At 39.3% G+C, this 24,692-nt stretch overlaps 2 long non-coding RNA genes across 2 annotated transcripts in view; one reads left to right on the plus strand and one right to left on the minus strand.

Annotated features, from left to right (window-relative positions):
- Positions 1-4,842, minus strand: part of LOC103103388 (uncharacterized) — a 58,208-nt gene extending 53,366 nt beyond the window's left edge. Inside the window, exon 1 of the long non-coding RNA XR_472170.2 lies at positions 4,206-4,842. This is a non-coding gene — a long non-coding RNA (uncharacterized LOC103103388). The remainder of the gene's footprint in view (positions 1-4,205) is intronic.
- LOC103103495 (uncharacterized) lies at positions 4,072-11,421 on the plus strand. Its single transcript, XR_472171.3, has 2 exons — positions 4,072-4,853; positions 11,263-11,421. It is a non-coding gene; the product is annotated as an uncharacterized LOC103103495 (long non-coding RNA).
- The last annotated feature ends 13,271 nt before the right edge of the window (positions 11,422-24,692 follow it).

The raw sequence follows: 24,692 nt of genomic DNA on the forward strand, positions 1-24,692 counted from the left end.
TGAAAACTCAACTTTCTGTTGTGCACAGGGCAGGATCTCTTATTTTAAACTGACTTTCCTCTTAAAAAGGAACAGTACAAATAATGATTATTTAGTCTGTCCCATAATTTGAAATATAAGATACTATTTTTCTCTCTAGCCCATTTGCCCTTCAGTCATTTCAGTCATATCCAACTGTCCATTCATACCATTTTAGGCTGTCCTGGAAAAAGTACTGGAATGGTTTACCATTTTCTTCTTTGGCTATTTTTTTCAGATGAGGAAATTGAGGCAAACAGGGTTAAGGCAGTTAGTTGCCCAGAGTCACCCAACTACTAAGTGTCTGAGGCCAAATTTGAACTTAGGAGGATATTTTCCTTACTCAAAGACTGGCACAACTATCCATTGAGCCATCCACCTACGCTTAGCCTATCGGAATAATGAACAAAAATAAAGAAGACCCAAGACATGTAGTTGCTCCTCCAACTCTCCTAATTTCAGGCAACCACACTGAAGAAAAGGAATTTTTCTCATTCTTGGGCTGTACTTTGGAAATATTAGTTGTGATGTGACACTTCAGTTTTCTAGAGATTGGAAATACTTTCTTTGCCAATTATAGAAGCTAATCCTACTATTTGGGCTTCCCATGATGGTAAAATCATTCAAAGGTGAAAAATCAAGAGAATATCCTAGAAGAGGTTCTCAGTTGATGCTGAAGTAGAGATGATGGGGAACTTTATGAAAAATAACACTGTACCTTCAAATTTGTAAAGGAGAACTGAGAGATGGCACATTTGTGATTAATACATAAGATTTATTCCAAACATCACAAGAGTAGAATTAGGAGGCACTAAGCAAGGTGAGCATCAAAGAGGAAAACGACAAAACTAAAAGCATATAAAATTTATTATCATTTGTACAGAAATTACTTAGCATGTGGAAAGATATATTAGAAAGAAAACCTTTTTGACAGTAACAGGACTTGACTTCAAACTCTGATTGTATCCCTTCCTGCCTAATTAAACTTGAGCAAGCCATAGATTCTCTGGGCCTCAGTTTCCTTAGGTGTAAAATGATGGTTTAGGACTAAACAATCTCTCAGGTTCTAGATCTATATTATTTACTCCCTGAGATCTGATCCTGTGAATCATTACTGATGTAAGTCATTCTCAAAGTAATGGACAGTGAATAGTGATATTAGTAAAGCAACAAGTTTTTGCAATGGCTAGAGCACCAGACCTTGAGTCAAGGAGACCTGTATTCATATCCTGACTCACTTACTAACTGTGATGCTAGCCCACTCACCTTACCTTTATCTGCCTTTTTTTATTCAATTGCAAAATAGGGATAATCATAGCAGCTACTTGACATTGTCTGACATACTTGACTTTTTCTTCCTCCCATTTGTATTTTGGTACCACTTTTTAGTTCTATAAAAGGATTCTTTGGAAGTTTGATTGTTAGGGACAGCTAAGTAGCACAGAAAAGACACCACTAGACCTAGAATCAGAAAGTCTCATCTTCCCGAGTTCAAATCTGGCCTCAGGCACTTACTAGCTATGTGACCCTTGGCAAGTCATTTAACCCTGTTTGTCTGAGTTTTCCTCATTTGCAAAATGAGCTCAAGAAATGCCAAGCCACTCCAGTATCTTTGCTGAGAAAACCCAAAATGGGATCATGAAGAGCTAGACACGACTGAAAAATGACTGAAAAATGCAAGTTTGATTATAATGACACTGAATAAATAAATAATTTCAGATAGATTGTCATATTGATATATTGGTTCATCCTACCCATGAACAGTTAATATTTCTCCAATCTTTTAGATTTATTTTTTCTGTGAAAATTGTTTACATAACTGTATTTATATAGTTCCTGTGTATGCCTTGACATGCAGACTTCTAAGTTTTTTATACTGTCTTCAATTATTCTAAATGGAATCTCTTTCTGCCAGATTTTGTTAGTAATATGTAGAAATGCTGATGATTCATATGGATTTATTTTATATCCTGCAATTTTGCCAAGTTTTTAAATTAGATTGACTGTTTTTTTTTAGTTGAATCTCTAGGGTACTCTAAGCAAACCATCATATCATCTGCAAAGAGTGATCGTTTTTTTCCTCATTGAGTAAGCTTATTCCTTCCATTTCTTATTTTTGCCTCATAGCCATATTTTATTTTCACTAAGAAAATTGAAGTCAACATATTCAGAATTTAAGGTCAAATTCCCAAATGATCCAGATAAGAAATAATGAATTCTATTGGGGAAAAAATCACAAAAAGAGGTCCAAAGTGACTTTGGATAATGACTAGTTCAACATATACCTACAGACTTTTATCCATAACTTATCTGACAAGTGATCATTGATCACAAAACTGAAATTGATTCTTGAAAACCTATCAATAAGCTCTAAAGTTATGAATCTGATGAGCTTTTCTCAATCCTTAGCCTTCAGTTTTCAACACTCTCCACAGCAGTAGGTGATATAAATGATTCTCCCCTCCTACATTTTCCTTCCCTTCTGCATAATTATGACATAACTCACACTTCTCTTTCTCCTCCTACTTCAGTAAATTGTCCTTTCCATTCTCTTTTATGGTCTCATCATCTATATTAAACCCCCTAACTGTTTTTAATCTTTCCTTTTTTGGAAGAATCCCCATGATATGGAATATCTTGACTCAATCATGAATTGGATTGAAGTGAGATCACTGCATGTACTATAGATTCTTAGAGCAATAGGTAATAGGTGAAGGAAGACAACTAAACTGGATGAGGAATCCTAAAAAGTCCTTCAACAAGGTTTCACTCCAGATGGGCTAGTCCTCCCAGAATACTCCATACACTGCCTATCCATAAAAGTCCCCCAATGATCTGCTCTCATTACTTCTCTCTATGTACCCTCGAAGAACTCTTAAAGTCCCCAAGGTTTAATCATCATATCTATGGAGAAGACTCTCATAGTGCAATATCTAGTCTGTCTTCTGATCTCAAGTTTCCTAACACCAACTATTTGTGCTTTTCCATCTAGATATACATCTGGAATCATCTCACACTCAGCGTGGACAAAATTGACTTTAATTATACACCTCATCTAACATTCCCTTCTACCAAACATCCCTGTTTCTCTCAAGTATCCTACCATTTTTCTAGTCAATTAGGTTCTGTAAATCCAGTACCGTCCTTGACTCCTAAATCTCCCTGATCCTCCTATACAATCATTTGGAAAGGCTGGTAGTTTCTGCCCCCAAACATCTCTCACATATGGCCTGTTCTGTCCACTAACATGACCAACCCATTAGTTATGTCCCCAGTCACCACACATTTCTAATTAGTCTCCCTGGTTTTGTCTCTTTTCGATGCATCCTCTGCACACCAGGCAAAGTGATTTTCCATAAGAGGAAACCTGATCCTGTCGTTCTCCTCCTTACTCGAGTCCAGGAAATCTCTGTTGCCTCTAAGATGCAATAGAAAGTCCTGTTTGGTTTGAAAGTCTGTGAGAACTTGAATGCATCCTGTCTTTCTTGTCTCATGATGAAGCCCTCATCGAGCACTCTTCACAGTCCTGCCAAGGAGGACATATGACGCTCTACCATCCCTCCCATACGGATGACTTTGCACCAGCCAATTATCCCTGCAATGTATTGTTCCTCTCCCCAACCTTCCTTTGCCCAATACACAAGTCAAACATCACCTTCTCGTGGATTACCAGTACTGGCCCCCATCGCTTCAGATTTAGTTATGTTATTGGGTGAATCTTTATTCCAAATATCCATGCTAGAACATAAGCTCCCGGGGGCAGTTACGTGGCTCGGTGGATTGAGAGTCATGCCTAGAGACAAGAGGTCCTGAGTTCCAATCTGGCCTCAGAAAATTTGAGCAGGTCACTTAACCCTCATTGCCTCGTCCTTTCCACTCTGCCTTGGAGCCCATACACCTATTGATTCTAAGATGGATGGTAAGGCTTGTTTGCTGATTTGTTTGTTTTAAATACAGGCACCAAATGTCAACATATCAGTTCACATTCACAGTCTTTGAACTGTCTGCTTTCACGATGCCAGCAGGGCATAAAGCACCCTTGGCCAAGTCTTACCTTCCTGCACTGGGGATTTTACACACTCTCTGAAGACTATCGATGTCTCTTCTCAGGCAGCTAACAATAAAGAGAGCCTTCGCCTGAAGAAGGTTAGAGTCACAGAAGCGCCCCTCCCCCCATTCACACTCACACACAGCTCGTTTCCAGAGTGCTGCATGGCTTGAAGAGAAGTCGATGTGAAAGATGCCACGGAGCAACGGAGGGGGACAGGGGTTCCAGCCCCCATTCTGAGACCAAGTCGTGTTACCCAGGTTACCCTGGCCTCTCCTCTCCTCCGTGTGTCAAGGAGGGGGCGACGACTGCAGAATGCCGATTTCCAATCGTGCGCCGTCCCCACCTCCTTGTAGGACCTTCCTGGCCCTGGGCCTTGGCTCCCTCCTCGTTAACAGGAGGGCGGCCTCGGGGCTCTCCCCCTCTTTGGGGCTACCGTTAAACACTATCCAACATGCCTTCCACGCGGCCCTCTAAACCCTAGAAGAGCAGGAGCTCCAGCCAGCCAAGCGCGCTGGCTGCTGAGGCCACAGGCCTTCTCCGGGGCTTCCGCCGGGAAAGCTCTGACTGGGTGAGAGAGCTGCGGAGCATTTTAGGGTCTATTTACCACTCGGCCCAGCCACCACCTACCAGAGGTAGAGTCAAGGAGCCATTTTCCCTACCAAATAGGCCTCCCTTCCACATTCCCCGCTGCACCCCAGGGATCCCTGCGGCGACTACATGAAAAGGGCTGAGACTTCGAACACTGACAAAGAGATTGCAGGAAGGGCTTTGCTTCAAGCCTGAGGTGAGAACTGTGGCAACTGCTTTTGTGCCTTCCTTCCTCCCTCCTCCCTCCATATCTCCATCCCTTCCTCCCTCCTCCCTCCATCCCTCCATCCCTTCCTCCCTCCTCCCTCTTTCCTCCCTCCTCCCTCTTTCCTTCCTCCTCCCTCCATCCCTTCCTCCCTCCTCCCTCCATCCCTCCATCCCTCCATCCCTTCCTCCTTCCTCCTTCCTCCCTCCCTTCTCCTTCCTCCCTTCCTCTCTCCATCCCTCTTCCTCTCTCCATCTCTCCATCCCTCCATCCTTTCCTCCCTCCTCCCTCCATCCTTTCCTCCTTCCTCCCTCCATCCCTCCTCCCTCCTCCCCTCCATCCCTCCCTCCTTCCTCCAAAGTTATCTTCCTCTCTCTCTCTGCCCCAGAATTGGGCCTCCTTAGTCATGGGCTGACCTCCTTTCAGAGCTCTGGTCAGAGTCCACGGCGAGCCTGACCTCTCCCAGCTGGGTCTTGGTTTTTCTTGGCCTCTGAGTTCTCAGCTGTTTCCACTTCAGTCCCCTCCTTACAGGGAGCGTGGCAGATCCCCCCATTCCGCGCTCCTTGGGCCAAGTCACAGGGAAGGAGCATAAATCAGGAGGCAACTATAGTTCTTTCCAGGACAGCCTCCCCACTAGGCCAGAGATCAGGATAGAGAGCTTTTAGGCTGAGAAAAGATGACATGGACGCCTTCTGGATGGCTCCTCCTGGTAGGAATGGACACGTATGGGAATGCTGGGAGTGCAGACCAGGGAGATGAAGGCATTCCTAAGTCATCAGGCCCTCAGCCCTGTTCTGTGTCTCCTCTGGGCCAGGCGCCGTGCTGGGCATCAGGACAGGAAGCGGACCCCCCCCTCAGACCCCCACTCCCTCTCACCCCCCCCTCAGACCCCCACTCCCTCTTCCCCCCCTCAGACCTCCACTCCCTCTCACCTCTCAGGCTGGGCCATGTTTTCCTACTCTGGACCTTAATCCTTCTCCATTGTACCAGCTGCCGACTATTCCCCATCTGTCCCGGGAAGCCTTCCTCCCTGGGCCACTCCTCACCATGTCTCCCTCCACGCTGGCTTCTTCCCCAACCCTGATACCTGGGCTAACAGGCTCCTCCCTGGCAAGTGAGGGTGAGCATGGATCAGGGATCCAATCTGCGTGTGTCTGCATTTGCATTTGAGCCCCTGGGTGCCTATGGGGGGAGGTGGTTGGTTTGTGGGGAGATGGTGGAGAAGGAGAGAGAAGCTGGAGGGTGGAAAGAGGCCTCTGATGACCTCAAATGGCCCCCCCTCGAGCCTCCATCTGTCTCCAGAGACCTCTAAAGCCGGTAGCCCTGAGAACAAGAAATCTCCCTCCTCCGCCACTCGGGCCAGAAAGTCTTTAAATCAATCCCCACAAGGAAATGAGAACCTTCCCCCAAACTCCTTGGCCATAATGCTGAAAGTTCTGCTTCCGGATTCCTGAAGGGGAAGGTTTGGGTGAAGGCCAAGCAAAGGGCCCAGAGCTCTTCTGCTCCCCTCTGAAGCATCCCACCCCCAACCTCCAACCCTTCCCATAGCCCAAGGAGGTGCAACTGAGTCCAAAATCTCCTGTTAGCACGGGAGCAGCTTCTGTCTCCTCTTGCTCCATCGTCCATGTGACCCTGGAGAAACTCCAGGACCTATTAGATCTGGCACCAGCCACTTGGGTCACCCTGACCCAGGACTTCCTGCATTCCCCAGGCTTGGCAGCTTGGCCAGCCCTGGCAGGAGAGGGGGGAAGGGGCGCTTGGCGAGGAGCTGACAAAGTATTCATGGCTCAGCCCCCACAGCATTCCTGCTGCCAGCAGACGGGACTGTGCGTTCCCGACCCAAGCTGGCCATTCTTCCTCCTCACTCAAGTTCTCCCTTTTTTTCCTGACCCATGTCAAGAGATGGAACCAGCAGAGTTGCCAGGACAACTCACAGGTTCAAAGGATTTCAGTCTGCATCCATACCACCAGGAAACAGCTGGGCTCTGGGAGAGCAGAAGCTCTTTGCCCATGCCTTCTGCTTCCCAATGACTGAGGCTCTGCCCCCTGCTCAGCAAAGAGGCAGATATTTAGGGTACAGAAAAGGTTTTACTGCAGGTACGCTCACACTCACACACACACACACACACACACACACACACACACACACACACACACACACACACACACACGAGTAGGAAAATGAAAGTAAAATTCTAAGAAAAGGAAACAATTCTGGTTTTGCTCCAGTGGATGACTTTGAATCCTTCCCTTGGAGGGATCCATGATCTGTTACAGAAGAACTTCCTCTCCTCTGATTGGTGCAGGAGACAGCCTTCTCCTGCCTTCCCATCCTCTATGACTTTGTGGTGGGTGATTTCCAAAGACCTGCTGCAGGTGCATCCCTAAGTGTCTGAGGAGGAAGAGGAATGAGAGGCCAGCCAGCCCAAGATGCATTGGGCTTAGATTCTTCTTCTAATTCTCCTCATTAGCATTCATGTAAGCCCTTACCTTAGAGCCCCTGAGGGAGAAGTATTTCCCAGAGGAGTCAGCATAGTCCCCTTTGGAACATTCTTATAGTTAAGCAGCCTCACCTCCTGGGGAACTAGATAGAGCACTGGACTGCCTAAGTACAAATCTGGTCAGATCTGTCCTCAGTCAGTAGCTGTGTGACTGGTCAATTCACTTACCCCCGTTGACCTCAGTTTCCTCATTTGAAAAAATGATCAGGAGAAAGAAATGCAAACTACTTCAGTATTTTTGCAAAAAAAAAAAATGAAACAAAACAAATAGGTTCGTGAAGAGTCAAACGTGACAGAACATCCACCTTGGACCAAACCTAAATTTGCCTCTTGGCAACCGCTATCCATTGTTCCCAGGCTTGGCTTCCCAAGTCAAGCAGGACAAGTATTGCCGTCTTGCCCAGTAACACTTCTTTAGATACTTGAAGATAGCGGTCAAGCACCTGGCTAGAGCTTTTCCTCTTAAGATGAAAAATTCCAGCTAATATAGCCAATACACATGAATGAATGAATGAATAGAATGAAGGATGAATGAAAATGAACTTATCAAATCTTTCTCTAGGCAAAGCTCTATGATAGGTGCTGAAGATACTAAGAAATACAAAGAAATAAAAGAATCCCTGCCTTCAAGGAGCTTTCTTTCTAATGGACAAGTCAACAAATCTAGGGCAGGGGTGGCCCAGAGGGGATTTTTTTAGGGAGGGAAATCATAGTGACTTTTGATTCTTTGAATATTTCTGAAATAGTCATCAATAATTGTGCTGCTCATCTGCCATTCCCCATTTTTGCTACTTATCTCCATTCTCCATTAGTCTCTCAGCTACCTGAGTTCTTAATACTTTGGCAATGGTTTGTTGTTCACTGGTCTTTCATTCACGTCTGATTCTTTGTGACCCATTTTGAGGTTTTCCTGGCAAAAAAGCATGAGAGGTTGCCATATCCTTCTCCATCTCATTTTATAAAATGAGGAAACTGAGTTAAAGGGGTTAAGCAACTTGCCCAGGGTCATACAACTACAAGGTGTCACAAGGAGATTCAGAAGATATCGAATCAGACTTCTTCATTTGACAGATTTAGAGAATGTGGCCCAGGAGAAGGAAAGTGAAATGCCCACGGTCATATATACAGTAAGCACAACAGACAGAATTCAGTCCCAAATCCTCTGGCACTCACTTATTTCAGCATTCTTTTCAATTTACCATGCCGTGCTTTCAGTCCGTGCTCTATAGTTCCAACCTCTGGAGCAAAACAGAGGCATAAAGAAACACATTTTCTCTAGCTGGCTTCCATACCTGGAATGTTCTCCCTTCATCTCTACCTCCTGACATCTCTGGCTTCCTAAATGTCACCTTTTCTATGAACCCCTTTCCCATTCTCCTTCATTTTAGTGTCTTCTCTCTGCTATATTGTCTCCAGTTTATCTGCTACATGCCTTTCTTTGTACATAGTTATTTCCATGCTGTCTCCCCATTAGGACTATGAATTGCTCAAGAGGGATTACTTTGGCCTTTGCCACAGTATTTAACAAAGGTTCCAGAATATAGTTAGTTCTTACAAAAAGTTCCTTGTTTGATTATATGCCTTGCAAAGGCTCATAGAACTGAGGCAAGATTTGAATCAAGGTCTTCTTGACTTCAAGGGCAACACACAGTCCACCAAACCAAACTACCTCTCCACAATCAATCCACCCAACATTTATCAAGCATTGATTATGTGCTAAATAGGCAATGGGAATATGAAAAAAAATTAAATGAAACAATCCCTGCACACAGGGAATTCATATTATTTTGGAAGAGATAAATAGACTTATACCAACATATAAAGAATCAATACAAAAATCAGTATAAGGAAATTAAGAACAAAGTAGTTAGAGGTAGGGCAATAGCAATTGAAGGAGGGTGATCAAGGAGGGCTATTAAGTAGGAGGTAGTCCCTGAATGTGATATGGGAGGAATAGAAGAATTTCATCTATAAATTGTAGAGATGGTCCATCTCAGACACTGTCCAAAGAGCTAGAACAAGACAAAGTTGAATACAGAAATAATCTAGTTCAAGGTGTCTGGGACAAAAGGAAAATGCCTTGTTTGTACAGAATTAATTATTGCAGCTCTTTTGGTGGTAGGAAAGAGTTGAATATTGGGGGGTTGTTGATCAATTGGAGAACTGTTGAACAAGTTATAGTATATTATTGCAATGGACTATGATTGAGTTATAAGAAATAAGGAGCAAATAACTAGAAATTGAGAAGCTGTTGATCAACTGGAGAATGGCTGCATAAGTTGTAGTATATGATTGTGATAGAATACTACTTTGTTATAAGAAATCATGAGCAGGATTATCTTGTGAAAAACCTGGAAAAACTTAGATGAACTGATGCAAAATGAAGTGAGCAGAACCAGAAGAACATTGTAAATGATAGCAGCAATATTTTTGATGAACATCTGTGAATGACCTAGTTATTCTCAGTATTATAGTGATCCAAGACAATCCCAAAGACTTATGATAAAAATGCATTCTGATTTTATTTTCCTTTTGGACACAGACCAAAGAAATATATTTCACTTTTCTTTCTTCTTCTTTTCCTTTTTTGGCTTGAGATCTCTTCCACAAAATGACTAACAGAAAAACATCTTACATGATTGCACATGTAAAGTGTATATCAGATTGCTTACCATCTCAGAGAGGGGAAGGAGTAGCAGAAAATGAAGGAGGTGGGGTAGGAAGATGGTAGAAAATTTGGAACTCATAACTTTAAAAAGGTGGTTAGAATTGTTTTTACTTAATACTGGAGAAAAGCCAATATATTATTCTATGACAAAAAGAAAACACAAAAAGAGCATGAAATAAGACTCCAAAGATAAGTTGGAGTCAGACCACGGAGGGCTTTGAATGCCCGGATGTGAAAATGTGTTTTCCATCTTGTAAGTAAATATAATTAAAGGATTTCCTGAAAGCCTTTGTGTAGCCAAGGAATAAAATGAGGATGAATTCCCAATAATTTAAGGATGTATGACAGAATGGAGGTACTATCAACAGTCAAATGACAAGTTCTGCTAAGAAATGCTTGGAGAGTGAATTAGAATGGCAGCAATAGGGTAGAAAGAAGGAAACAGATTCAAAAGATATGTTGAGGCAAGAAAAGTGGAAGAAATAAATCCATTTTATATGATTAGGAGGAAATCAATGGCAGGAAACTGCAAAGCAGCAAATTGCAGCCTGCTATAGAAGAAAGTTAGAATTTGTTGGTCATTAAAGCTATTCTTAAGTGGAATGCACTTCTTATGGAATGAATGGACTCCTTGTTGAAGATCTCTAAACAAAGGTGGGATGACTATGTCTCAAACTTGATAGAGGGAATCTTAAAAAAAAAAAAACAAATACCAGTGGAATTGCATGTCAGATACAGGAGGGGGTTGGAGGGAGGAGAGGGAAAGAACATGAGTCTTATAACCATGGGAAAATATTCTAAAACATCTAATTAAATAAAATAAAAAAAATCTTAACTTTCTCTTTTATAACCAATATTAAGTATTGGTTCCAAGGCAGAAAAGTGGCAAGGGCTAGGCAACAGACAGAGATTAAGTGACTTGCCCAACTAGGAAGTGCCTAAGACCAGATTTGAACTCAGGACCTCCCAACTCTAGATCTGTCTTTCTATTCACTGAGCCACCTAGCTGCCCTGAAGTAATTCTGTTTCATGTTTTGGTTGGACTAGCCAGTTGTTCAGGTTATCTCCACTTGAGATATTGTAATATGACCAAAACTCCCCTGAATTGGCAACTGGAAATAAAAAAAGTTCAAAAAGCATGGGAAATCTTCTCTTATTCAGGACTGGTAATGAAATACATACTGAGTATCCTGTCTGGTTTGACTGATGTTCTGCCTCTGCTCTTCCACAGCTCTTGACACATGCCATTCCGAAGAATCAGACTGACTAATTGGAAATAGCCTGGTGAAATAGATAGAAAGCTAACCTTGAAGGTAGAAAGACCTAGATTCAGGTCTCATTTGTGAAACATCGCGGCAATGTGACCCTCAATAAATCACTTAACTTCTCAGTGTTTGAGGCATTTTTGTTAAGTCCAGGTTTCAGAGAACGTGCCAGCCTTCATTGTTAGAAAGGTTTTCATCACTGGGGAACTTTTTAAACTAATAAAACCAAGAGTCCAGGCCTCATTCCTCACTAAAGCAGGAAACTGAGATGTAAGATGAAGGAAATCAATGTCAATATCAGTGAAAGACCGAGCTGATTGTCTATAAGGAGACATCTGTAGAATTTAATCTAATTTCTTTCTAAAGGTCTAACCCAGTCCAGTTTGGACAACTGGGGACCAATCTTTCCTTCTCTATGTCAATAAATATTAAGTTTTCAGTCTCTGACAACAAAGACAAGGCATTATCATCCACTACAGACTTATAGAATTAGAGCTGGAAAGGGCTTTAAGAATCATTGAGTCCAGGTATGTCTTTTTACAGATTTTTTAAAAAAAAACTGAGTCATAGAAAGTCTGAATAGCTTCCTGAGGGTTACAGTCAATAAGTATATAAGGTAGGATTTGAATTCATGTCTTCTTTATGCCAAGCCCAGTACCCTATCTACTGCACTATCTAGTTGCCCCACTTAAAGGGATCATCATATAACTCTCTTTTCCCATCACATCTAATATAGACATTATCCATTCTCGATTTCCAAGTCTAAAATACTTTCCATTTCTTGCATACATTGTGAGTTAAAATAACACTGAAAAAATCCCATTGATCTTGGGGGAGTTTCATTTCCTAGCACTTGGAGAGCTTGTCTTCTCCAAATCTTTATCGTGAACATTAGCTCCAAGTAGTAGTACAAGGCATGAGAAGCACATTTCTTCCACATGTTGAGTGGCAAACATGGGAATCACAGGGAGCTTTGAACACTTCCAACCAGATCTGTGAAACCTCTCAGCTGGAGATTTGACGTCCTGTAAGTTTTCTCAATTCTCCAGTAATCAGTGGTTTCAATAATGGGATCATTGTCACACACCACACATCCTTTCCCCATCTCGTTGGCTAATCAGTCTTCCAGACTCTCTCTAGGCACATATTAAGCTTATTTTGTTTTTGCCACCAAACAATAATTACTAAGTAGCATCTTTCAGTGTCTACGCTTCCTAGTTGTGTCAGTGATGATGATTTGCTTTAGAAAATGATCTGTAACGATTTGCTTTTCCCTTCCTTTCTTCCACTTTTTGACATTTCGTACAAAGGTTATTTTCAATATTACTATCCAAATGTTCAGCTTGGAGTGAGGAAGGTTCATTTTTTAAGTTTCACCTATCAAATACACATGAACTATGAGACTCTAAACAGGAACACACACATACGCACACAGACTGCCTCTGTAAAGTCTGTGCCATGAAAGATAGTTAATAAATATTTGGGGCATAAAAAACTGTATCTATCTCTATAACCCCATATCTAACATAGAGATGAATGTAGCCAGACTCAACTGGGTTATAAAAATATAATCACCCGCTAGCCACATCTATGACGCCTTTCTTGCTTGGTATGATTTGTCTGAGCATAGGTACCAATTCTGGGATCCTAAAGAACTCAGAGGAACTCTGTACCACAATGAGAAATCTAAGGTGGATTTAGGGGACATGAACTCTTTCCTATGAGACTTTAATTTTTTTTAACTTAGAATTATACTAAAAAAAATAAAAAAAGAATTCTACTAGAAGAGTCACTAACAGGCACAGACAAAGCTCCTTAACAATGAACCCTTGCCTTTCAGTCGTGTTTCCATTAAGTGTGATTCTTCATGACCTCATTTGAGGGTTTTTTGGCAAAGATACTGGAGTGCTTTACCATTTCCTTCTCCAGCTCATTTCACAAATGAGGTAAACAGGGTTAAAGTGACTTACCCATGGTCATACAGCCAGTAAGTGTCTAAGATCAGATTTGAATGTAAGACGATGAGCCTTTCTGCCTCTTGGAGTTCCACCTAGATGCCACATAGAATAAGAGAATGTGCATGTATCCTTTCCACATATTGGGGATTAGATGCACCGTACCACCATGATCAGGAAAATAAGCATGAAATGTTTTGCCTTTTGTGTTCTTTTTTGAAAATTTAACCTTTTAACTTATTTTAACTTTTAAAAAGAAATTAGACATATTTATGTTATTCAAAGATAAAATACTTTGATTGTATGAGATTATACATACATATTACATGTATATTCATTTGTGAGTTTCTAAACTTTATCTGTGTTGTCTGCTGGCTTTCACCTGTTGTCTGAAGCTTCCAAAGGACTCGCCCCACCAAATTCTCAAATTGATTTCTTATACCATTCCACAACTTAGTAAAGCCTCCATGGGGAAAGGAGTAACATGTAAGGAATATTTGTGTGTATGTGTACATTATATATACACATGTATAAGCTATAGATTAAACAAATGGCCGAATATCAATGTAGCAGAATATTATTGCCCTGAAGGAAATATTCAAGTGATCAAGCTTTAATTATGTCCCAGGAACTCTGTGAATTTCTGGGAATATAAAGAAAGACAAACTTAGTTCCTTGACCTCAAAGATCTGGCATTTATTGGTAGAGGACCGATGTGAACAACTGTATGCAAATAAAGTAAATACAGTATTCACTGGCCATGATCTTCTCCAGTGGGAAGACGCCAACATTAAAAGGAATCAGGCATAGCTTCTTGTGGAAGGCAGAATTTCAGCTGAGACCTGAAGGAAACCTATTGAGGCCAGAAGGCAGAAATGAGAAAAATACAAAGAATTCAGAAGATCTGCATAAAATGGGTCAGAGGAAGGTGTCCAGAGAACCTTTTGGGGAATGACCAAAATAATGTGTGGAGAATGACATTGAAAGACTTTCAGAAATCTGCTCAATACAACGATGTCTAGAGGACAGATGTAAAACATGGCTTCTTCCTCTTGGCAGGGAGGTGGTGGGGTAAGGGGGCAGAATCAAGTCTACATTGTCAGTCATGAACAATGTCTTGGTTTGTTCTATTAGATTGCACTTGTTTCAAGGGAGGGCACCACTGACTTATGGAATGAGTTGAACAATCATGGGGAATATCAGGTTTGGGTTTTGTTTCTGTTTTTCTTTTGTTTTTTTGGTAATAGTAAGCCATCAATATGACTTTTTAAGTATCTCTTTTTCTATCAGAGACAGGCTATAGTATATAGGCTATAGTCCTGCCATCGCAGGACCAATCAAGTAACAAAGGAATGGTTTTATCATCATTTTAACAGACAGAAAGGATAGGCTAAGGATACACCATGCTTCAGTCCACCATGAACATACTAGGCCCATGTTAACTTTGCCCAAAACCCAACTGCCTGATTCTAATTAAGAAATTGGAAATTTCCCTTAGGGCACTAGAAATATCAAATGATGGAAGAATGTTATTTTTTGTTAAAGAACTATAAGTTAATCCTGGTACATACAGATTGTTCCTTTTTTGAAACAATGGATTTTGAAACAATGGAATTTAGCAGTCATACTTGGCAAGATGGTTTTTATTTGTCAAAAACCCCAATGTTCTGGCAAAAATATCAGATCTAAGGAATCAGTCACCTACTTGAGGAGGAGGGTTTCACCTGTCTCTCCTCTTCTGTAGCCAGATCTAGATTGGGAAAGGTGAAGTCTCGCTGATGAAAGCTCCCATTGTGCTGATAATTCAGAGCCCATTCGGACCCTGAGTTTTAAAGGCTCTTTTTTGGGAGTCTGAGTCAACCTTGCCAATGACATCCCTGAAAGCCCTCAGGATCCTACTGAGGGCTCTTAAGCTCAGACACACAATTCATCCAGCAAAGAACAAGATGTCTTTCCAATAAAGTTATGAAAAGCTGCCTCTTTAGAAGCCAAAATTAATATTCCTCCTGTTCTCAGTTATAGCCTGTAAGGTCACTGTACTTAAAGTGCTGCCTCTCAATGATGAAAGCTTTTCAATTCATCTTTTGGATTGCTGAGAATTTAGACCAGTGAAGTAGTCATAAAAGAAAAAAAAAACAAAGGGAGATTCATTTCTAAAAGGACAAAGAGATGGAGATGCCTGGATATGTTTAGATAGAGAAAAATGTAGACAAATATGGTTAGCTCTAGATATAAAGAGATAGATATCAACAGAAACTTTGGTGAGGACCTCTGATTTTATCATTTGGGGAGACCCAACCTCTGATGTAGACAGACAACTTATTTGCAACTTCAAGTGTTAGGAAGTTGCCTGTGGGTAGAAATAGTTTATGTGACTTGCCGAAGGTCATACAGTTAGTCTCTGTTGGAGGTAGACCTTGAACTCAAGTCTTATTCCTGTGACAGTACTCTTTCTACTCTCCTGTCTTTTCTTCTGTAGTCTAGTGACAGGAGCCTCCCTAACTCAAAAAGAAATGATATTTAAGGCTATCTCTGAAAGCTAAACGTTCTCCATTTTATTATTTAAATAATTAAATGTTCCTTAAGTAGCCTTTCCTGTAACTTCCACTCTTCCACATATATATTCCTCATGAAGCTAGCCCACATAAGGATAGCTTACTTTCCTCCTACAACTGTGAATCAGAAAACCATGAAATCTGTGAGCTGGAAGGGAACTCAAAAGTCATTTAGGTCTGTTGTTCACTCTTCATTTTCAAAGAGGACCACTGACATCATGGAATGATGCATTGACTCTCACTTGAATTCCATTTAAGTGAGGCAGATTTGCACAAAGTTATGAGCCTCATTCTCACTTTCAGAGTGATCTAAGTCCAGTGGCAAGACAAAAGTCAGGATGACTGAAAGTGGCCAAGGACACGAAGGATGACTTCGCTGTCTTCAACATGTGATCAAGCTCTTTCCCACAGTGCCTACTTCAGCCACCTCCATGGCTGTTGGAATAAATTGTTCTTATCTTCCCATTCTGCCAAGAGAAGTCTTCACATTCTTGAGCTATGCACCCGCCTAACTCATTGATGAGTCTGAGAACTTGTCATTTACCTTCACCTGGTTTAACCCATATTCTGAGATCAGTTTACTGGAGTATGAGAGTGGGCTGAAAAGTAGGCATCAAAGGTGGATAAGCTGCTCTCCTGGAAAGGGATTAGCAAGTCATCACAGTGGGATGCTCGAGGAGAATTAGCATTTAGGTCCACTATTGTAAAGGAATCCCATCTTCAATATCTTTGACAAGTGTTTACACAGTCTTCATTGGAAGACTCCTGTGATGTTGAATTTACTGCTTACTACACAGACTATTCTACTTTTTGATAGGACTGTTAGAAATCATTTCCTAACATCAAGACAAAATCTTCCTCTGTTCATTTTCCCCATTTGCTCCATATTCTGCCTCCTGAGAACAAACTGAAAAAAGGCATCTACAGAACAGATTTCCAAATAATTTAAGTCAACTAGCATGTCATCCCCTAAGGCTTATCTACTGAGGATGAACATTCTCAGTTCTTTCAACCAATATGCGTAGAGGATTACCCATCCCTAGACAGCCTCCAATTTTTCAACATTCGTCCAAAAATGTCCTTCAAAATCTTGAGGAGAATTATTATGCCCATTCCCATACACATATTGTCTTTTAAAAACTAAGCATACTTAGCTGCTTCAATTATTATTCTATTTATATGTGTAAAGAACTAAATAAATCTGGGCCAAAGCTCTGAGGTGAATGTCCAACTTTATTTGGTTGTGTGAAACAATAGATATATACATGTATATGTATATATGTTGGAGGTCTCATCACAGCCAGCCTGTAATGAAAGACCTCATCTGAGATGTTCACAGTTTGCTGTATAGGCTTTTGACAGCTAATTAACATAAGTGATTAACAAAACCAAATGTTCCCAATGTGTTACTAAAGTTAAAGAAATATTTGCTAAGACGGTTAATAAACTCCAATAAAAGGTTCAAGAAACATAGCCCTCACTTGCCCTTGTTCTTCTGCTGATTTAGCATTCATTAAGATGTCTTATCTGGACAGAAGGATTTACAAAGATCAGGGAGCCTTTTTAAAAGTGCCACAACCTCTAAAATATAAGGTTTAAGGTAAGTCACAAACACCATTCATCTCTGCAGTGTGAAAGTAACATGAACAGCAAATATGAGACTGCATATAATCAGGATAAAATCTCCAGCTATCTCAAGGTGATGCTACAAATTATGGACAGACAATCACACTTAACTCATTGTATTGAATCTGGGAGGAAACTGAGAGATAAAACAAAAGTGTCTCTCTGGGCTTGGCTATTTAACTCTGAGGACCTAGAATGAATGTAAATCCTTCACAAAAATAAATAGCATCTTCTCTTCGAAATGCATTTCTAATTTCTATGATTAAGTCAATGACTGTTTCTCATATATTATCAGGAATTAGAATTTAGTCAGGTTGTATATTTAACATTAGAAAATTGTTAACAGAAGCTCTTAATTTTATTGGTAACTAGAATATTCTAATATCTCACAGTATATCCACTATATCCATAACCTGCTGTGGTTAATATTAGAATATTAAAATGGTTATCTAATATTTTTTTTACTAATTTTTTTTACTATTATTTTTTTTACTAATTTTTTTACTAATTTTTTACTAATTTTACTAATTTTTACTAATTATGCATAACTGTTTCCAAAATAATAAGTTATGTACCTAAGAATAATTAAATCATTTGGTTTATAATCAGTGACATAAAGGTAATACATGCAATTTGATTCATTCCTATGATCCTAGCCCTGACTATCTTAATTGTCATCTCATGGTTATGTGTCAGTTTCTTTGAGTTCTAACTTAAAATGCATCACCCAGAACAGATTACATTCATTCGATACTGAAGAATATTGACAAACCCCTGAAAGAGTGCTTCAAATGATTAAAAATCAGAAAAATCCAAATCCAAAGCATCCCAGGACTTCTTGTCATTCACTGCAAACTATCCAAAAATATGCTAAATGGTAAGAGTCAATGTTGGAGGGGTTTGGGATAAGTCAACAGGTACATTGTTGTAGAGCTGTGAAATAGTACAGCCATTTTGGAAGGCAATTTGGAATTATGACAATGGATTAATTTAAACTTCCATACCATTTAAACTAGAGATGCCATTGCTGGGCTAATATCTCAAGGAAGCCATCTTTAAGAAGAACTTCTGCTCAGGTTCCAAATCATTTAAAGCAGTACTTTTTGAAATAGAAAGGAATTAGAAACAAAGTAGATGCCCATTGATTGGAGGATGGCTAAAAAGATTGTGGTACATAAATGGAATGGACTACTGCTATGTTGGAAGAAATGATGCATCTGTTGAATAAGAGAAGCACAGGAATTTCTACATGAACTGATGCAGTTCTCAAGCAGAAGGAAGCAGAGCTTTGGAAATAATATGCCTAATGATTACAATGTAAATGGAAAGAATGACCACATAACAAAGGAGAAAAAAATCAAAATGTGAATATTAGAAATTATAAACTTTAATCATGATTCAAATGAATAGATGAGATCAAATTCCCAACACCACCCTTCAAAACTGGGAAATCCAGGGTTATTTTACATTATATATGTTTAGGGGATTTTTTCAATGCATGAATTGGTTGTCATGTTTTTCCATCTTATTTTTTTGTCTTTTTAAGTATTATTAGTTATGTGGAATGGCTCTCTAGAGGAGGGAGGAAATATTGGGTATGTAAATAATTAGTAAATAAAAAAACTTATTAAACAAAAATAAGAAATACAGATATAGTCTACACGGTACAACTACATAGTCACTAATTAAATTATGGCATGAGACATTGGGCACAAGAAGAGAACATTGCAACTTTTTTCTTTCCTTATGGAGTTTACATTCTATTAAAAAAAACACACAGTCACATAGTAGTACATATAGAATAAATACAACATAATTTCAAAAGAGAGAAACCAGGGGCAGCTGGGTGGCTCAGTGGATTGAGAGCCAGGCCTAGAGATGGGAGGTGCTAGGTTCAAATCTGGCCTCAGACACTTCCCAGCTGTGTGACCCTGGGCAAGTCACTTGACCCACATGGCCTAGCCCTTACCACTCTTCTGCCTTGGAGCCAATACACAGTATTGACTCCAAGATGGAAGGTAAGGGTTAAAAAAAAAAGAGAGAGAGAAACTAAAATCTTTGGGGTTCAATTAATGGCTTGTGAAGGTAGTGGGATATAGAGTAGAATGAGATTAATCATGATATTTGCTTTAGAAAACTACACTGCTATTAGAGGTAAGCAGATCTATTTCTAACTCTCCCACTTAGTATTTATTTGACCCTGAGCAAGATGCTTCCCCTCTCCAAGACTGTTCATCTAGAAAATTAAGGAACTTCACTAGATGACCTCTAGGATTCCCTTTGGGTTTAACTGATGCTCTCCACACACTCTAATATTCCTATGGATTTTGGAACAACAATGTCCATAACATGAGTTCATACTCTATCCACAACCTCCTAAGACTTAATATCTTTTCCATGTAGAGTTACAGGTCACTGAAAATGTAACTGAATTATTCTCTGGGAAAAGAAGTAGGAAACTGCAATTCATGAAGTTGGATGGGGTTCCTAGGTGGAGGGGGTGGAGGGGAAAATAGCATAACATTAGAGAGATGGTAGGCAAGAATCTAGAAAAGGAAACAGTGGTTACAACTAGTCATAATACCAACTTCATCTAGAATGAACCTCATTTACTTTCTTAAAATTACTAAATTAGTACATGATTAGAATACTAGGAAGAGAGTTAGCCTTAATTTTAGCAAATCTAATAAAGAATCATTTATGAAAAAATGGAGAAATGTAGATTAGATTATAATATAATGAGATGATACAAAATTGGTGAGATCACCAGACTCCAAAATTAATTCATATATATATATATATGTATATATATATATGTATGTATGTATGTATGTATTATGTACATGTAGAAGCAATTTTGACAATTGTTTTATGACATTTTAGTGTTTAGATTTTTTCCCTTCTTCCCTTATCCCCCTCCCCAAGGTGGTAAATAGTATGATATAGGTTATACCAGTGCTTTCATGCAATACACATTTCCATGTTGCTAATGCCATCAAAGAAGACACTTATCATATATATAATTTTTAAAAATCATGAATGAAATAAAGTGGAAGATGGCATTCTCTGATCTGAAACTGGACTTTCACAGAACATTCTTTGACTGTGGATAGCATATGTCTTCATGAGTCCCTTGTAGATATCTTGAGTAATTACTTTGTTAATAATAGTTTAGTTGACCATAGTATAATATTTATTACAATATACATTGTTCTGGTTCTTTTCATATCACTTTATGGAAGTTCATATAAGTCTTTTCTGAACTCATCCTGTTCATCATTTCTCATAGAGTATTCCATTACAATTATGTACCACTTGTTCATCCATTCCTGAAGTGATGGATACTACCTCAGTTTCCAAGACTTTGTCACTACAAAAAGAGCTGCCAAAATTTTTTTGTTGTTCAGGTAGACCCTTTTCCTTTATTTAAAACCAATTATTAATGATTCAGTTTCTATGAGTTAGGAGGGTTGCAGGGATGTGTACTTGTCCTAGTATAGTTTACAATTTTTCTCAATGACTTGGATAAAGGCATGGATGAAGTAATCATTCAGTTTTCAAATGATTCAAAACCAAATGGTAAAGATAAGAAATAAGGAAATTAGCTATAGCATTAGGCTGAATTAAATAAATTGAAGTTAAATGTGGATAAGTGAAAAGTTTTCAATTCAAAACAAAATAATAGCAAAAACATCATATTCACAAATATAATTTGCTGAAGGAATAGATAGCAATTTAAAAAAATAGACCTGGGTGGTTTAGTGCAATGTGGTGGCCCAAAATATCCATGTAGTCTTGGTCAGCAGAAAAATTAAAAAACAAACACTGCATTCTGCCCTTTCCAGACCTTACTCGGGATCACATTCGGGTCTGGGAACTATGCCCTTTTGTGATCAAGAAGGATGGTCAGAGTCCTTAATTCTAGGACATATGGGCATGAAAGGAAAGAACTTGAATGTTTTAGCATGGAGAAAAGTACAGTGTAGTAGCTGAGTTTTGAAGATCTGTTATTTGGTGGAGGTATTTGTCTTGTCCTGCTTGGCCTCGGAAGGTAAAACCAAGAGCAATTTCAGGGGGAAAAAAATCAAGAAGTTTGTTGTTGTTGTTGTTGTTTTTTAAACAATCAGAGTTGCCCCAAAGTGGGATGGACTTTCTTAACAAGTGGTGAATGAGTTCCTCTTTCTTGGGAGAATCACTTGTTTTGGATGTTATGGTAGAGATTCTTTTATAGATAGGTTGGACTAGATACCATTAGAGGCCCATATGAACTCTTAATTCTGATGATTCTGGGATTCCTTGAATTTAATTCTTTGAATCTGTGGGTCTATCAAGCCTCTCTTAACAGGAATTCAGTTCCTGTTGTCTCTTGTTCAGTCGTTTTAGTCATGTCCAACTTTCCATGATTTCATTTGAAGTTTTCTTGGCAAAGACTCTAAAGTGGTTTGTCATTTCCTTCTATTCATTTTGCAGATAAGTAAACTGAGGCAAACAGGATGAAGTGATCTGCCCATGATCAGGCAGCTGGTAAGAGTACCTGAGTCTAGATTTGAACTTACAAAGATGAATCTTCCTAACTCCAGGCCAGGCACTCTATCCATTGTATCACTCTGGTTAGATAGAGAGATGACAGAAATTCACATCCATATTCACTTTAAATTTGGAAAGTGTTTGATAAGTACAACCTATTGCATATAATGTATATAGCATCTATCTGTCTATAGTCATATCTATATCTTTATTTATCTACCATTGTATCAGCTTTTAATCCTCTTCTGAGGCACTTTTTCTGTTTCTCTCTTTCTCTGTCACACCGTATTTTATTTCATAATGATTTGTACACATAGTAGTTCACGTTATCACTCTTGGGAATGAGTACTATGTGGTTGTTGTTGTTGTTTATTTTTTTATGCTTCCCTGACACCCAGCATTGCCTTTCAGACATCAAGTGCTTAAGAAGAAGAAGAATAGTTGGACCATCAAGATATTCATTGGAAACAAAATCCAAGAAAAGATGCATTTTTACCCCAATATCCAATGTTTAGGCAACAAGTACATTGGATGGGGATCCTAATGTTCATTTCAACCTAAATTTAGATCGCAAAAGGCTGGAAAAAAGATAGGAAGAAAGTACACATTTCTCTAGTTTTGCTCCTGGTCATCCTAAAGTATCACACATCCAGTGTGACAGCATCTTGCTGATCAACTAGAAAGACAGCTGCACCATCCCCCCTTCAGACCTCACATCACGTGGTTAACATAATCTCCCTGCTTTGTGATTTGAGGTCCCATCCTAACAATAGCACTACTGCCTCACCCTTGTAAGAAATCTTTGCACTGAGGTAATTAGTGATTACAATTACAATCCCTTTATGATTACTAAATAATTTCCTGATTAGAGAGAACATGCTTAGGAAAGCAGCATCAATGAGCAATTCATCCAACTATTCTTTGTCTTTTCCCCCTGGTTAACTAGCTAGGCATTCTTCTCCCTTTTTTTTTTTGTAATTACCTTTAGGTGGCATGTTTTATCCAAGCTTCATCCCCCCAAAAGAGCAGTCTGTCTTTAATACATTAGACAGCTTCAGCCTGCCCTGCCCAGAAGTATTGGTCAATAGGAAACCTGATTCAATGGGAGATAGGGGCACTGGGTGAAAAGTCATAGAAATTTGGTTAGAAATACCACTCTGGGAAAACCATGTCCCTCCTTGAGGCTTCAGTATTCTCATGTCAAATATGGTGGTCTGGTTAAGTTGTCCTTCAATCCTAAGATCCTGTTGGCCTCAGGTATGACTAGAGTGCGAAGTCAGGATGCTGCTAGCATATCCTTCCAAAATATTTCCTTTGGTCCTTCCCAGGGTGGGAAGGAGAGGGATAGCAATAGCAATAGAGCACCAGTGTATGCCAGCATCCCCAGCCCATTCTTTTTTTAATATTTATATATTATATATTGTTATATATCATATATATTTATATATTATACATAAATAATTATATATTTATACATCTTTAAATGTCATGCTTCCTAAAGCTTGATAGTGGGATCACAGCCTGGAGATGAAGAATTAGCCATATATTATTGAACTGAACTATGGTTGATATGTGGATTTGTTTTGTTTAGCTTTGCTTAACAATTGCCAAGAAAGGATTTTTCAAAGGGAGAAGGGTGTAAGGCTTAGATGGTATGAGAAAGAAAACAGAATGGTAAAGTTTTCAAGGGAGTATTTTTCAAGTGCTCAAAACAGAACAGAAGGAGGTTCAGAAGGAAATAGTCTTTTAGAGGGACACCTTCAGAACTAATGTGCTGAATTTATTATATACTTAAAAAAACTAGTACTGCCTTATGGAAATTGGTAGTCATGTGTATAATCCTCTTTTATAGTTCTTGAGTCGACAGAAATGTTCACATTTTTTTATTTGTCACGTTCAGAATATCAAAAAAATTTTTAAAAGATTAACAAAAGTATAACTGTGGTGTCTCTTGGGATGAATAAGAATTATGAAGGTGGCTCTAAAATTCTTAAGGTTATCATTTAGTCAATGAAAGAAGGGAGAAAGGTAAACCTCCTCATCACTACTTCCTTCACCAGAAAGGGGAATTTCTCCCAGGAACCCTTCACTTCTAGTTTTAAAGACAACTTCTCCGAGTATCTCCGGTTTGGAGTTATTATTGTTTCCATAGTTCCTTCGGGATGACTAATTTTTGTCAACCAATCACAAGATATTTCCTATATGGTGTCATTGGCTTCCATCCAGTGACCACAAGCCCCAATGATTCTTTCAAATTTACTAAAAACTCATTCATTTATAGTTTAAATTTGATTTATTTCATTCAGTTAAGATGTCTGAAGGTTCTGTGATTAATTTGGATGGGGTAAACACTCACCTTTGTATTTTGATGGGAAAGAACAGGATGTACTTAGAAAATGAAGAATTGGCCAATTTGGCTGGAGTTTGGGTTGTATTGAGGATATATGGAAATTATAAGTTGAAAAGATAGTCTTCGATGCCAAAATGGGAAGTTTTCACCTTCTTGTTCAGACAATAAAGACATTTATATTTGTATATGTATGAGTGTATCTGTGGTCAGAGTTTTGCTTCTGGAAGATAGTGGCATCACTGTATAATGTGATAATTTCTCAAAGGGACAAGAATAGGGAGGTCAATGGAGAAACAAATGAGGTGAGAAGCCATGTGTGTTTCAACTAAAGTAGTACCTGTGAGAATAAAAAAAAGCAGATGGCATCATATAATCATTGATGT

Source organism: Monodelphis domestica, chromosome 8 (assembly GCF_027887165.1).
Source record: "Monodelphis domestica isolate mMonDom1 chromosome 8, mMonDom1.pri, whole genome shotgun sequence".
Taxonomy (NCBI): domain Eukaryota; kingdom Metazoa; phylum Chordata; class Mammalia; order Didelphimorphia; family Didelphidae; genus Monodelphis; species Monodelphis domestica.